The sequence below is a fragment of the Manis javanica genome, chromosome 1 (assembly GCF_040802235.1).
Source record: "Manis javanica isolate MJ-LG chromosome 1, MJ_LKY, whole genome shotgun sequence".
In the NCBI taxonomy this organism is placed as follows: domain Eukaryota; kingdom Metazoa; phylum Chordata; class Mammalia; order Pholidota; family Manidae; genus Manis; species Manis javanica.
Genome location: NC_133156.1, coordinates 187,792,555 through 187,808,187, shown reverse-complemented (window position 1 = coordinate 187,808,187; position 15,633 = coordinate 187,792,555). Strand labels below are relative to the sequence as shown.

Below are 15,633 nucleotides of genomic sequence, written 5' to 3'. Positions count from 1 at the left end.
GGCTGGGGCAGAATACCCCCTTTCCTCTCGCAACAACCCTGGCAGCCAGCATTAACTGAGGCATCTGGCTATTTAGAACAAGGCAGGGGGATAAAGAGTTTCACTACAAGCTGCAAAGGATGTCTGGATAATCCAGCTGCATGGCGGCCCGCCAACTGCTTCCTATCTGTGCTATATTTATGTCACTCAGACACTTCACCCCACCCAGAACAGAAATGACAATGATTCTACCACCAAAAAGGTACAAAGGAGAAAAACTCCCTTCCCACCTTCCCTCCCTCTTTCTGGAAAGGATTAACATGTTTAAACCAGATGTGTGGTTTTTCTTGGGGGAGGATGGAACAGGAAGGGCAAGGGCAGATTAGCCTTTTAATTTCCACAAGGAAAATGCTTCTGGTATGCTTTAGAAAAAAAAATTTTTTTAAGTGCTGTCAGTGGCAAAAATAACAAAATTTTAAAAGCTGCATCCCAAGTGCCAACTGCTCAACCAGTGTAACTGACTTGGACTTGGTAGAGTTGCACACCTGGGTCCAAATTCTAAGTGAATGGAGCCCAGCGTCTGCCCTTGAGCTAGACTGAGACTGCTCCAAAGAATCAATGTCATTACAAGTGGTGTCTGACTACCACCACTCAAAGAACGCCATATTTTTCAGGTGTGTTGAGTAGAATTGGCTTTTATGAATGGGACAGAGGATCTGCCACTTACACAGGTTTAAGGAAAAAACTTGGTGTTCCCAACATGTTGGCTTTCTTGTAAAAACAGGACTTACTGGTGAAATAGGTCAGGCAGAGAAAGACAAGTACCAAATGATTTCCCTCATTTGTGGAGTGTAACGACAAAGCAAAATTGAAGGAACAAAACAGCAGCAGACTCACAGACTCCAAGAAGGACTAGCCGTCACCAAAGGGGAGGGGTGGGGGAGGGTGGGTGTGGAGGGAGGAGAAGGGGATCCAGGGATATTATGATTAGTACACATGGTGTGGGGGTGTCACCGGGAAGACAGTGTAACACAGAGAAGACAATAGTGACTCTGTGGCATCTTACTACACTGGTGGACAGTGACTACAATGGAGTACGGGGGGACTTGATAATATGGGTGAATGTAGTAACCACATTGGTTTTCATGTGAAACCTTCATAAGAGTGTGTATGAATGATACCTTAATAAAAAAAAAATAAAACAGGACTTGCTGTTCTGTGATCACTCAATATGCAAAAGAGGGGAGGAGACATCCTTCGGCAGGATGGGGAGGCAGAGAAAGAACAATTTCAAAACTAGGTTTTTATTTGTGGGTGCTGATTCCAGGGTAGCACAGCAAGGTTTGGATCTCAGTCAGGCCTTGATGTTCTAAGGTCTCTCCAGATCTGAAACCGGCCCTGCCTGGGGCACATTACAGAAGTAAACAAAGCAATTGTAGGAAACAGTGGTGAGGCAGCACTGCGTCTGTAAATACTGCTCAGGGCCAGACAGGTCAGCAGTGTCTCGACCTTCTCCATAGCTGGAGAAGCCTCAGTTTCCTCCTTGGCGAAAATGAAGAGAGGATCTACCCTGCTGGGGTGTGCTGCGGGTTAAAAGCAGGGCTAGAGGTCAAATGTTTGACACAGAGGCGTTCGGCACATAGTCATCACCATTTCTGCTGAGAGGGTGACTTTGATCACAAAACAGGGCCTGAGACCATCCCCCTTGGACACTAATGAGTGGGTTTCCAGACTGCCCGACTTTTTCAGTTGTCAGTGAGCAGAAGGCAGGCAGGCTACCGAGCCCTTGACAACAGGGGAAAATCCAACATGAGCCTCCAGCAATTAACACAAGTTGTATTTATAAAGACCAGGTTTGAGCCTACATTTCAGGCACACCTGTATTGGAAAATAATTCCATGTGCCCTCTGTGAACTGGCCCTCTGCTCCCTGCACCTCCCCCTGGATCTCAGGGATAGACTGGACTTTTCCACGCCCCATAAATACTTCCCCACCCCCTCCTTAGGGCCGGCCCTTATCTGATCACAAGGCTCCTTCCTCTCTCCATTGTGCTAACCACTGCATTCACTTCTTCCCGGCCTCTTTTCCAGCCTTCTCCACTTCACCAGACCTTGAGAGGGATTAGCCAAGATCCCAGCCTCTCGGGCACCCTCTTCCACCCAGCACAACCCCCAGCCGCCAGCTGAGCCAAACATAACAGCAAGGCCTCTAGGGGAGCCAGGCACACACTTTTTGTAACCATCCTACCCCCAGTCTTCCTTGTATCTACAGTAATAAGGATTCTTTGATTCCACTGAATTATACATGTAAAGTATTACATAGGTGAGGTGTATAAAATGTACGTGTATATGAGTTATCTATGTCTAGTCATTCTTAAAAAAACAATCAAACTTTCAGCAGAATCAAAAGTGTTGAGAAGCCAAATACTGTTCATAGTCTATTTAGGCAGGCGGTGGTTTACTGCATGGCTGTTATTACTAAGTATCAACTACTGAAGAATTTTTTTTTAAGCGGACTGTTCTGGTTTTAGAAATTTATATATTCTGAACTTTATAGGCAAGGCAAGTCATACATAATGTAATTTTATGCATGGTGGTAACATGATTTTCAGCTCCATACAAGCCACTGAGAGTACAAACCTTGCTCTGCCTGCTTCATGTCTATCAAAACGTACACTGAACGGCCAGGCCGGTACAGAAAACGGTGGTAAGAAAAGCCTGCTAATTATGCTGGACTAGGCAGCAGCCAGAGGCAGCAACTCTCCTCTCAAACACTGATGAGCAGGCACTTTGAAGCAGAGAAGAAATTTTCTGAACATTAAATGTTTGCTTCACAAAAAGGACTGGTAGGAGTGATATCTGAGTTGGGGAAACTGAGAAGAGAGCTAAGACTGTGTAAGAAAAAGGCTCCCCCAGAGAGTTACTGAGCATCTGTAAAATCAGCCACAAAGCCAACTTGAGGGAGAGTCCCCTGGGAAACTCTCATCACTGGATACACTAGTCAAAGAATCCATGTATTTGAACAGGTACGAACACCGAGACTGTGAACTCGCGGTGCCAAGGCGCTCTGCCGGTGACCGTGTCTACAGAGCGAGGCGAGCAAGCTCTTCAGTGCGGTCCTCCCTGTGCCTCTGCTTTCCCGGAGGCCACAGCTCATCTGGTTCATGCACAGTCATTCCCCCAGAGTCCAACAGAGCTGTTCTGTTTTGTCTTCATGATCAATTTAGGTATTTTAAAAATGGTATGTAATGGGATTTCAGGAATGCAACCCCACCATATAACATGGTACCCCCCAAAAGGTGGTGCTGGTGGGAGGGCATGACTGCTTCATAAAGACTGGGAGGTGATCTTCATCCAGGAACCAACTGAGGTTGAAAGCCAGGGGTCCTGCTTATCTTGCGGGAGTCCCAGAGGGGATATGAATAGGTTTTCCTCCTTTACTGTGTGCTGGGCTCAGAAGTCTGTGAGTGAAGATACTAGAAAACATTTTAGGAATCCCCAGTTTAGTCTTGCACCATAAGCCAGTATGTTCTGCTGTACTGCAAGGTCACCGAGCTCTCTGTGTCCCAGTTTTATCCTCGCCCAGAGTGGGAGGTATGGTCATGCCCATTATCACCCTCGCATGCTGGGTATAAGCCCAGCATCTCTGCTACCTGCTACACTGAAGCATAGAAATAGAGCTACTCACCCCTACACCATTTCCTAGGGCACATATTAAAAAAGGGTTGCTTTCTCTTTTTGTGAGGGATGCTGCCAGCACGACTGATGTTTGAAATAGGAATAATTATTAAATTTAACAATTTATAAATCATTCTTTAGAACCAATCTTAGCAAGTGAAAGTTTATTAGATATGGCCTTTAGTATTTTTATTTTCCTACTGAAATTTCGATACAAAAATACTCCTTTAGAATACCTCCTGCAAACTCCTATTTTTATAAGTGAGTGAGTCTATGATCCAAAATAAACGTCCACAGCTTGTTTAGCATACAGTGCTTATTTAGTATGCTACATGCTTCTATCATATTTTCCTGTAAATCACAATGCACTGTAAATGGATGTGTTTTTGTAATCCCCCCAGTGCTACCTTACACCTGAGCTCTGTCTTGCTCACTCACAAGAATCAGAGCAGCAAGTGCCCTGAACACTCTGGCACATTCTCTCTCCCGTGCAGCTGAGGCACCTGCGCACATCCTCGGGCATGGATGCTCTGCAGGACTATGCGAAGTCAAGGGTATCAGGTAGAGTGCCATTCGCCACTCCAGTCCTTCTTTCTTTGTTGTGTCCTGTGACCCATAAATCGCCAAGAAAGGAAATGAAGCAAAGACACAGAGGAGCAAAGATCAGGACTGGAAGTTAAACATGTAAGCTTTACACAGGCTTAAGAGGCCTTCAAGGACAGTTGAGAAACACCAAAGCAATTAGGGACCCTCTGACACCTCGTGGTCTGGGAGCACCGACTGATGTGTGAGGGAGCTAGAACGATGTCCAGCCAGCCAAGGCCATCAGAGCTTTCGGTGGCCACCACGCCCCCCGCCTCAGTGAGAGTCCAGTTCTAGGGGCAAATCTTCATGGACTGTGAATGCAAGGTGGTATGGCAGTGCCAGGGCCTTATAAACCCTGATTTTGGGTTTCCTTCTCAGTAAGGTTTACTAAGTTCTATTAGACTTACTCCCTGTTGCACTGTTTGAAACAAAATTCCTAATTTAACTTCTAAGCTTTTATTGCCTGTAGTTTCAAGAAGCATAATTCGTCCACAGGAAAGGAGTCATTCAGCTAGATTCTACTTACACTGTCCTTTTTTTTCCCATTGTAATAACCTTTTCACAAAGGCCTTTTGATTTTTATTTATTTACAGTATCAAATGTCTTAACGATGAAACTATAGTTTTAATGGAAAAGAAACCCTCTTACAAACATTTAAATTCAGCAACCACAAGATGATTACTAAATATATAATACTTGTGATGACTGATCACTTATAACTGTGGCACTATAAAGATAAAGACATTAGGGCTGGTCTGCTAATGTACAACCTAAAACCATAACATTGGGCAGTTTAAAACCTGGACAATGAAGTATTGGCTGAAGTAAATCTTAGCTTCAGAACCTGAAAAGGCAATTTTAGAAGTTGTGTCTGAGACAGATTTTTTTTAAATGGCTCTTTCGCCACTCTCCCCGGGTCAATGTAACTTCCCTGAGCAAATACCTCCTGAGGTGAGTAATGTACTCAGCTAGAAGAGAGGTCCAGATAAGGTCCAGCCTGCAAAGAAGGAGCAGGACAGACTTGGTAGTTTACTGTGGGTGGTGCACAATCAGTTAAGAAAATTATTTTTTCTTGAAATTTGAAACCTATGTGCTCTAATTCCTACAAATAGCAGAAATCCTAACTTCCCCACCCTGGGGGTCCAAGAAACTAGACATTCCTGGGCTGGGCATATGCCCCTTAAATCCTAGGTGGGTTTCCACATCAACCACTTGGGTCCTCCTATCCTCATCTGTTGAGTCATCCATTCAGTGGGTAATCACCTTAATTACTGTGAAATACATCACATGATTCTCTGTACTGTTACAGGTGAGGATTATACTAGCACAAGGGGCACAATCTCAGGTGGACATGTCCCCAACTGCCTCCACTACTTGTTCTTTCTACCTGTACATCCAAGAATTGTATCTGCTCTAGAAAAGTTATTGAAGCAACAAGATAAATACATCCATGTGAATGCATATATTATTTTAATGTTAATTCTATCATAGCATTATACCCAGGTTGCTCTAAGCACTAACATGGATATTTTAAGGTCAGCTAAAACATTTTAGGAAATTACAGTAAGATTTTATCACAACAGTTCTTTAACATTCAAGGCATCTATTGGTGATTTCTGAGTTTTCGTCATAAATCACCAAAACATGGACAACTTTGACATGAGCAAACTACTTTTAAAAATGAAATTCACAAACAACAACAAATGTTGGCGAGGATGTGGAGAAAAGGGAACCGTCCTACACTGCTGGTGGGAATGTAAATTAGTTCAACCATTGTGGAAAGCAGTATGGAGGTTCCTCAAAAAAATCAAAATAGAAATACCATTTGACCCAGGAATTCCACTCCTAGGAATTTACCCTAAGAATGCAGCAGCTCAGTTTGAAAAAGACAGATGCACCCCTATGTTTATTGCAGCACTATTTACAATAGCCAAGAAATGGAAGCAACCTAAGTGTCCATCAGTAGATGAATGGATAAAGAAGATGTGGTACATATACACAATGGAGTATTATTCAGCCATAAGTAGTAAACAAATCCTACCACTTGCAACAACATGGATGGAGCTAGAGGGTATTAGGCTCAGTGAAATAAGCCAGGTGGAGAAAGACAAGTACCAAATGATTTCACTCATATGTGGAGTATAAGAACAAAGCAAAGATGAAGGAACAAAACAGCAGCAGAATCACAGAACCCAAGAATGGACTAACAGTTACCAAAGGGAAAGGGACTGGGGAGGATGGGTGAGAAGGGAGGGATAAGGGGAAAAAAAAGGGGGCATTACTATTAGCAGACATAATGTAGGGGGTGTGGCATGGGGAGGGCTGTACAACACAGAGAAGACAAGTAGTGATTCTATAGCTTCGTACTACACTGATGGACAGTGACTGTAATGGGGTATGTGGGGGGACTTGGTGATGGGGGAGTCTAGTAAATATAATGTTTCTTATGTAATTGGAGATTAATGATACCAAAAAAAAAAAAAGAAATTCATTTTATTCAAACTGAAACAGGATGAATCTACAGAAATGGTTCTGTCCTAAAGGGCTGAGTTTCAGAGTGATTAAACAGTGTGAAGTGGGGATGAGGGAGTCCTGGGAGGCGAGAGGCCAAAGTCTGAATCTAGGTTTATGATTTTGCTTTTATTGTCTGCTGCTTTGCTGAGCCTGGAGTTCAGTGGAGTTCATAATTAATCGAGATCAAAAGATTACCAACTTAAAATAACCCACTTCTGAAAAACCCTTTCTTCTACTTTTTACTCAGAAAGCAGTAATTTTTTTTTGACTTTCCTTTTGTTTACCCTTCCAAAAATGGTATTTACGACCCACATTTAAACCCCCAAAACCCAGCTAATGGGAATGTTAGATTACTAAACAAAATTAGGTCTTACCACATTAAAGTGTACATGGAATAGAAAAGCTGGTACTTCAAGACACAAATGGCAAAGGGAGTTGTTTAAAGTTAATAATCTCCAATTCAGGTCTTTAAATTGTAGCCCTTGAACGTCTGAGCCTGACTTTCTCAGAATATCTTTGCTTTCTTTCTTAATGAATTGGAGAAAAAGGAAGAGTGCTTAATGATCCACTTGCTGAATGTTTAGGGAGAAGTCACTAATATCTGAAACGTAACTTTGAAATGTGTAAGAAATAACACAGCCTCTTGTATGGAAGTGGGGGTAAAGCAGTAATAGTAAAATGTAAGTTGCAGACAGGAGCTGGTGGGTGTTGACTGTACATTTCTTCCAACTTTTCTGAACTGAAGATCTTTGTATGGAGGAAGAGAGAAAATTAACACTGCTATATTCTAAACGGAGATCAACACTAAATGTAGAAGATGCTGGTAATGGTATGGAAGCATCTGGTTATTTCTCATGCGATCCAGACCACATTTCCCATTTTTTACCTGCCACCTCCACCCACTACCCGAAAGCAAACCATGCTTCAAAGGTTAGGAAGTAACTACCAAACTATGTTAATACCAAATTCTAAACCTACAAAGTCCTTCACAAGCTAGTCCTTAATAAGACCTGTTTTCTAATAAAAGGAGGTGCTCCCTGAGCCCACAGGGAGGAAAGTAAGTCAGCCCATGTGAGCAATAGGCTGACTGGACTTGAAGGGCCTCCCTGCCTATTCCCGTTGGAGGTGCCAGATATGGATGCCCTTTCAGGTGGCAACACTACCAGTTCCTTCACTTCCTTTTCTTCCAGGATTCTGCCACCTCCCTGTCAGAGATGAAAAGCTGAACACACAAAGAAACAGATAAAGCACACACAAGGCATTTGTTCTCCCAGAAGACTTCTGGACCTCTTCCTTTCCCAGGGAGGGGCCAGAATAGAGGTGCACCAGCAAGTGGAGCCTACGTCTTCCATGGGGACCACAGAGGGGCCTCACGAACAAATTAGTTACAGACTATTTCAGCTAGAAAGTGTCACAGAAGCCATCTGGAACCCTCACTTAGGAAAATTATAATCCAGACTGGAGAAGGGACTTGTCCAAGATCACTAGCATTAGGAACAGGTAAAGGATTAAGAACCAAATCTCTGTAAACAGCCCCATCCCCCCCACCTCCCAGTCTTAAAAGGGTCCTGTGTTAGGGCAAAGGCCCCCATATCCAAACTAGGTGATCTGGAGGATAAAAGGTATTCTTGTTGGCCTCTTAAAATTTATTGGATAGGTGACTGACCCTGAAAGGAATCACAAGGAGAAATGAACTATCAGTAATAACGTAGTCCCAGGGACAATCAGAAGAGCTGCTGGGTGGGCCTGTGCAGTCCTCCTCAGCCTGGCAGAATTTCACAGTCACAGAAGCAATCCTCATTCTTTGGTGGGTCCGTCAGCATGCCTAGTGCCACCCCCAGCAGACTTGACCTCCACCTCACATCTTCTCACTTGTGGGTGAGACACCATGGACTCTACCAGTGTGCCTAGTTTTCCTGTATGCAAAATAACAGTAGGAGCCAAAAAACCTTCGAGGTCCATTTTCAACTTGGGCTCCCTTTAAAACTTTACATTAAAAAAAAAAAAAAGAAAAAATAAAGAAACCCGGCTTAGAGCCCTTTAGCTGTGCCAGAGGGCTTAGTAAACTTCAGCGGCCCAAATATTCTACCGAAGATCAGAAAACTTTCAGCAGTAAAAGGCAACCGAAAATACCTCTCAAACTGAAAAAATGCTCAAAACTGCAAAGACCCGAAACCACAACAAACAACAGATACGTTCTCTCAGTACAAGTGTTATCATGCCATTAGAGAGTTCCAAGGAGCAAAACTGGTCTACCAAAGTATTTTGAAAAAGCAAGAAAATGATGAAAATTCAGTTTTAATAAGTTTAATAAGAGCCTTTGAATAAAAATACATGAAAACTAGCATCTAGCTGGGTTTATGCATCCACAAAAGTGAGCTTCTCTTTAGCCACCTAGATGAAAATCCTTAAGACATATTTATGGAAAAACGCAGGCAAAAAAGAGGAGAGAGATGTGTCCCTTTCCTCCCAAATAGTTCATTGACAGGCTTTACCAACTGACACAAGACAGATGCTCAAACACCAAACCTTCACTGCGTTCAGAAAGAAAGGGGACAATGTTAGGAAGGGTGAGGAAAAGACTGCTTAACTTAAAGATGGGGAGGCATTTATTGTAGACCTTTGCTAAAGCAACTCTGCACTTTAAGTTTCATGTCTAGGCTGCTTCACTGTTGCAGGGAGTTCTGGTCCAAAAGTGTTCTTGTACATCAGCTGTTTGGAATGTATTTTCCCCACAGAAAAAACAAAATGGTGAGCAGCAGGATTCCCAATCCTGTCCAGGAAAGCCTAATCTATTCCTAAAATTCCTGGCAAGCCAAAAGTAAAACACTTGAGTTAGGTTAACTCACAATGGCCGGCTTAAATGCAAATATAACTGCACTATGGGCCTCCCAGGTTACCGGGGAAATGGTTCTTTTCTCGTTATGATGGCAAGGACTCTCGGGGAGCAGCAAGAAGGGCAGGGACAAGGCAAGCTTCGAGCTCACAGGTTCTTGATTAGTTCTGGACCACACAAAGAGATGACATTTGATCCAGCAGGGTACTTCCTTCCAAGTTACTACATGAAGAGCCATCACTCAATAACATGTGCTTCTATTAAGTTACTTTCCTGCCAGAAAGGAACTGGGCAGTAAGAGAATGTGTAGGCCAACTAACTACCAAGCTTGCTCACTGTTGAATGCTAATATTCTTAAAATATTGTTTCATTTACAGGAGCATATTCTAGTTTGATTTTGAGTGAACTTCCAGGGCACACTAGAGCTATTCCCACATGAAGAAGCCTGCCAGCTTGTGGAAGGACTAGAAACTGCTCTATTTTAAGACTCAATTTTCAGGGATAATTGAGACTCTGGATGGTTAAGCTGTTGAATTTGGCTTTTTTGGCCACCACCACCACCACTTGTGCCAGGGAGCCCAACCAAGCTTTAGGCCATGCATTCAGTCAGCGGTGGCTAAAGACCACTGCCTGAGGCAGGGCAACTGAGTGGTAGGCCAACTTCTCCCACTAGACAGGTTTACTGACTAGGTGGCTGTCTGCGTGGCCAAGCAGATGCCTTTACACTACCGTGAAGCCATGCTGTCACCAGAGGCTGCCACTCAGTACCTGAAAAAAGAATAAAAGGGCCCCTGTTGTCATGTCTGGTAAAGGGGAATAACCCACAGCGCATTTCATTCACCAGTGCACTTCTGCCACCTCCCAGGACTAAACTTGCCTCTAGTCAAGTCACAATCCCTGAAGGCACAGCGAACACACCATCCTGGACTGGAAATTGCTTCATACCCAGCAGTCTCTTACAGTGAGTAACTTGGTCTAATGTTGTGTAAACTAAAAGGTTAGGTAAACATAAGGGTGATACGACATGCTGGCACTTTTTGTGTGTTTGCATACAGAGAATTAACCCTAACACTTGTTGATGGTCAACTCCTATCTCAAAAAGCAACTTCACATCTATGTTCACTGCAGCCTTATTCACAATAGCCAAGAGGTGGACATAACCTAAGTGTCCGCTGAATGAATAATGAAAATGTGGTATAAATACACAACAGAGTATTTTTCAGCAGAAAGAAAGAAATCCTGTCATATGCTAAGACATGGATGAACCTTGAGGACATTATACTTAGTGAAATAAGCCATCACAAAAAGACAAATGCTGAATGATTTCACTTATACATTTCACTATCTAAACCAGATGACCTCATAGAAACAGAAAGTAGGATGTTGGTTGTGAAGGGCTGTGGGAGGAGGGGGATGGGGAGTGATTTAATGGGTACAGAGTTTTCAGTTTTGCAAGATGAAAAGGTTCTAGAGAGATCTGTTGCACAACAACGTGCATACAGTTAACACTCAGGTACTGTACACTTAAGAATGGTTAAGATAGTAAATTTTACATTGTGTACGTTCTTTTGCCACAATTAAAAAAAAAAGACAATTTGAGAAACAAAGAGGGGCCACTTAAAATAGGTATACTCAAGAAGGCCCCCAAATGCAGAAAAATTTGGGGCTTTGGCTAAAGAATATTTCTATAGTCTTTATAAACAATGCTGCTATTAAAAAAGAAAACCCACAAAACTCTCCCCTAATTATAAAAGCAGCATATGTCCATTGTGCAAACTACCTACATCATAACCATCCTTTCATCTAAGAAATATTCTGCTGTATGATGAGGAACAATGAACAAATTTACAAGACCTTCTTCAAGGTAACTATAAAAGGAAGATCTTATGCTTCAAATATAAATGTAAATGTTGCCTACACTTTTTTCCTTGGGATCCAAGGCAAATCACCTACATTAAAAGCACAAACATTTCTTCTGTAATTGGCTTTGCTGAGATAAAAATGGCTTTTCCCACAAAATCATCTCAGAAAATGGCCGAAGTTAATTATAAGAGACTTTCCCCTGTTAGCTCTAACAAATTTCCCTAATCCTTAATTAATTATATTCTAATACAACACTTATCATGTTTACAGAATCCCTAAAAATAATTTTTAGATTAGTCCCTTTTCACTTTATTCTAACCTCAGTTTCTAAGATTATTTAAAAACACAAGCACATTTAAAACACACAATCACAAGGATTTTCTAACAGTTTCATTTCTTCAACATGGGGGTTAGCAATGTTTATAAATATTTCTTCAAGCAAGGGGGTGGGGGGCTGTCTTATTTTCCTTTGGAACAAGTTCCTGCCAGATTTTGCACATTGCAGCTCTTTGGTGATGTGATGAGGTAACATGCCCACCCACAGACACTAATTTTGCTCTTCACCCTTCCCAAGCAGCCTTTATGACACATGCTGTCTGTGCTCCATTTAATGGAATTCAAGAGGCCCAGTCAAATAGCAGGCCCCATGGGGCCAGAGCAGTGGCCTGCAACCCATCTCTTCCACTGGATGGGTACAAGGGACATGTGTTTAAAAGAAAACCTCACAGTCAAGCCCAGCATGGACACTGCCAATCTGAAAATCTTTACAACTGCATGAATTAACACTGAAAACAAAGTCACCTCTTAGGTTGCAATCTGGAAGGAGACCGTATCTGGTTTCAGTTGCTTGCTCACTGACTATGAGGACGACACAGGTAACTCCTAGGGTGGCTCTCAGAGTGTGCGGCAAAGGAGGCAGATTTGTCATGCAAGCCAACAGCTCTTTCTAAAAGGGTCAAGGGCCAGCCTGGTTCTGAAGCATCTGCTTTCTCTATAGTGATCATCAGTTATGAAGGAATGTTGGTGATTAGGAATCCACGTGGGAGTGGGCAAGGCTTTCACAAGTGTCCCACGTACACCCTAAGACACTCTGGGCATGGACGTCAACATAAACAAGCTGTCAGTGAACTTATACCTGCAAGAATGCTCAGGACTAACGCAAGTTCGTGCTGGTTTGGTATGAGAGTGGTCATCCACTCAATTTATATGTCCTTAAGAGAGTAGGGTTTATGTCCTAAGAAGGCTGTTCGGTATTTCTGGCTTTTCCGAGCTACAGAGGAAAGTCGATATTTTCCGATAATGCAAAAGATACACTTGCAAGTGCTATTAATCCCATCCACTATGTAGGCAGAGAAACCATAAACCCCGGATGTGGGGAGGACAGTGTAACAGCAGAACAGTGGGCAGTGGACAACAGGCAATGGGCAGGTACAGCCCTCCCCCCGGAGCTATAGTTCTCCACCACACATCCATAAATCATCTACTCACACAGCAGAACAGACTGCAGACTCACTAAATAGTTCTCTAAGTACAGGTGTTTTTATATGTTGATAATCTATAGTGATCTTAAAGAATCCTGTTTTTATTAAATGGTTACACTGAGTTCATTAAATCTTTGAATCATTAGAATTTAATTTTAACTGATGTTAACTAATCTGTCCTATTAGGATATCCTGGACCCTTTAAACTTCAAGGATTCAAATGCTCTCCCTGAATGCCACTCCCCTCAAGGAGAAAAAAAAATCCTTTGTCCAAGGTTGTGTCACTCTACTTGGCTCAGAAAACATGGCCACCAAAACCATCAAATGAATTTCTGAGTTCATTCTCAAATGAGGAGGTTCTTTCTTGATATCCACCCAGGAAGAGTTAGATTCTGAAGAACCAAAAGGAAATAGCTAAAAGTTGCTTCTGCACAGAGCAATTGGCGGCTCCGGACTACATAGACTTCAGTAACTCTCTGAATAAAAGAAAACCCAGGAGGAATCTATCACCAATGAGGACGAATTGCCACTGACAAGGGAATCAAAGCAGGGACAGGGCTGGGCCCAAAAACAAAACCCTGTGCATACACAGCTTTGAACACAGGCAGCATGTTGCTCAGTATCTATCGATCCCTTCCAAGTTGAATGATATGAAACCCTTGCCACTGGCCCAGGCTTTGTATTCCCTTTCCCTCAAAGAGAAAGAAAGAATCTAAAAACCATGCAGTCACTCTGGACTGATGGCTCATGGTGCTTAATAGCAGAGTGGCCTCTGAGGAGTGGTGGTGGCTACAACCCTACGGGTGATTATCATCACCGACTTGCATGATCAATATGCCTTGAGTGTGTAATGCAACCAAAGCTGAACACAATCTATGCTGCCCTGAAATAACTGGGACAGGACCTGAGTCAGTGTCAGCTACACAAATCAGAGGGAAGCAAGACATTTTCACAGAAAATACTGATAATCAAGAGCTTTGAAAGAAATGTTTTTATAGACTCACCTGTAATCATTTTCTGTAGTCTTCAAAGAAAAAAAGATAGACTAGCACTTAAGATTTCAGCAAAATTAGAGATTCTGACTTTAATTCACATTATTTTTCTGACGACGCTCCACAAAGTGAACCCTGAGCTAAGCGTGGCATGTACCAAAGCTGTGAGAACTGTTTACTGTGAGAGAGCAAAATTCAGGCTTGAGTTCAAACTAACATTTTAAAAGTAGCCTTTTGCCTACAACTTAAAAAAGTGCTAATGACAAGGAATAAGAAGGACCCTCAGTTTGAATCTGAAGTATTTTTTAATATCACTAAATGCTATTATTAAATATGTACAACATATGCATATATATACATACACACACATAAAAATAAGCACTACAGATGTGGGCAGAAAAAATTCTTCACAAAACCCCCACATATTTCAAATACTGTTCTTCCTCATTGTCCTCTACCATAATTAGCATGTTACAGCATAACAGGTGGCTTTCATTTATAGAATGCAAAATTAATGAAATTTGGAGATGGTCCTGCCTCCAAAAACAAATTGGCCATTCTAAAAAAAAAATGTATCCCTTAATCTACAAAACAAACAGAAACAAACTGAACTCCCTTCATGATGGCTTTCTGTATTATCTGAATTTCTGAATATTATTTCAATAAGTTTAATAATTTCCGGCAGTTTAAAATACACATACCCCCAGAAAAACAAGTCGTTATTATGGACTTAAGAAAAGGTAAAAGAAACAAAGACTGCCTATTTTTCCAGCTTGGTAACCCCAGATCTGTTTAATGCTCTCTGAGGGTAAAGATTCACCATCATAGACAGAGATGCTCCACAAATGCTACATCTTAGGAAAATTTTGGGCAGTTGTGTTATATGACCCAGCCGTTGAGACAGATCAGAGAAGCATAAATAGTACCACTGTAACTAACTACAGCATCTAGCTCTATCTAGCAGGACACAAAAGGTTTTTTTAAAAAATGTGAGTAGACACTGAATGGACGGTCAACACACAGAGGAATGTTTAACATACTGAAATAAACAAGATATGTGCCTAACTAGTCAGGCATTTTAAATCTAGTGAGTGAAGAAAGAGAGAGGGGGTCAGACAGGCGACACAGGCTCCCAATTATGTAGAACAATCCTGCAGATCATGTGAAAGCTATAATTAAATGTTGTTACCAAATCCCCACTACCCTTTCTCCTACCTAAAAAAAGTTAATGCCTGAATTCAGTATGGGCAAATAATGATTTGCAAACGAATAGATATATTCACTCAGTAGGGGAATAAAGCTTTCTTGTACCAAATCATGAGTCTTGGGGGAGGGGGTGAGGAAAAAGCACAATAGTGAAAAAAAGTCCAACATAATACACACAAGCTATCATTAGACAGCCTCCTTTAGCTCACCTCTGTTTATTCTTTCTTTTTTAAATATTAAGCCATCGACCCAAAGGTATATACCACCTCTGCAAGCTGTTTCCCAAGCAGCATCTTTTAAACTCAGGACTTAATTAAAGGTACGAGTTAAGACCGTTTCTAGCTGAGTATCTAAGGAGAAACTTGTTTTCAGAAAGGGAGATGAGTAGACAGGAGCTCTGTGTCTATCACAAGACCCATGGTTAGCTATCTGTCCTTGCACGTGGGCGGGCACGCGCACACACACACACACACACACACACACACACACACACACACACA

The 15,633-nt window shown here is 42.1% G+C and overlaps 1 protein-coding gene across 7 annotated transcripts in view; it reads right to left on the bottom strand.

Annotated features, from left to right (window-relative positions):
• Nucleotides 1-15,633, bottom strand: part of SPRED2 (sprouty related EVH1 domain containing 2) — a 105,453-nt gene that overhangs the window by 33,889 nt on the left and 55,931 nt on the right. The window lies entirely within an intron of this gene.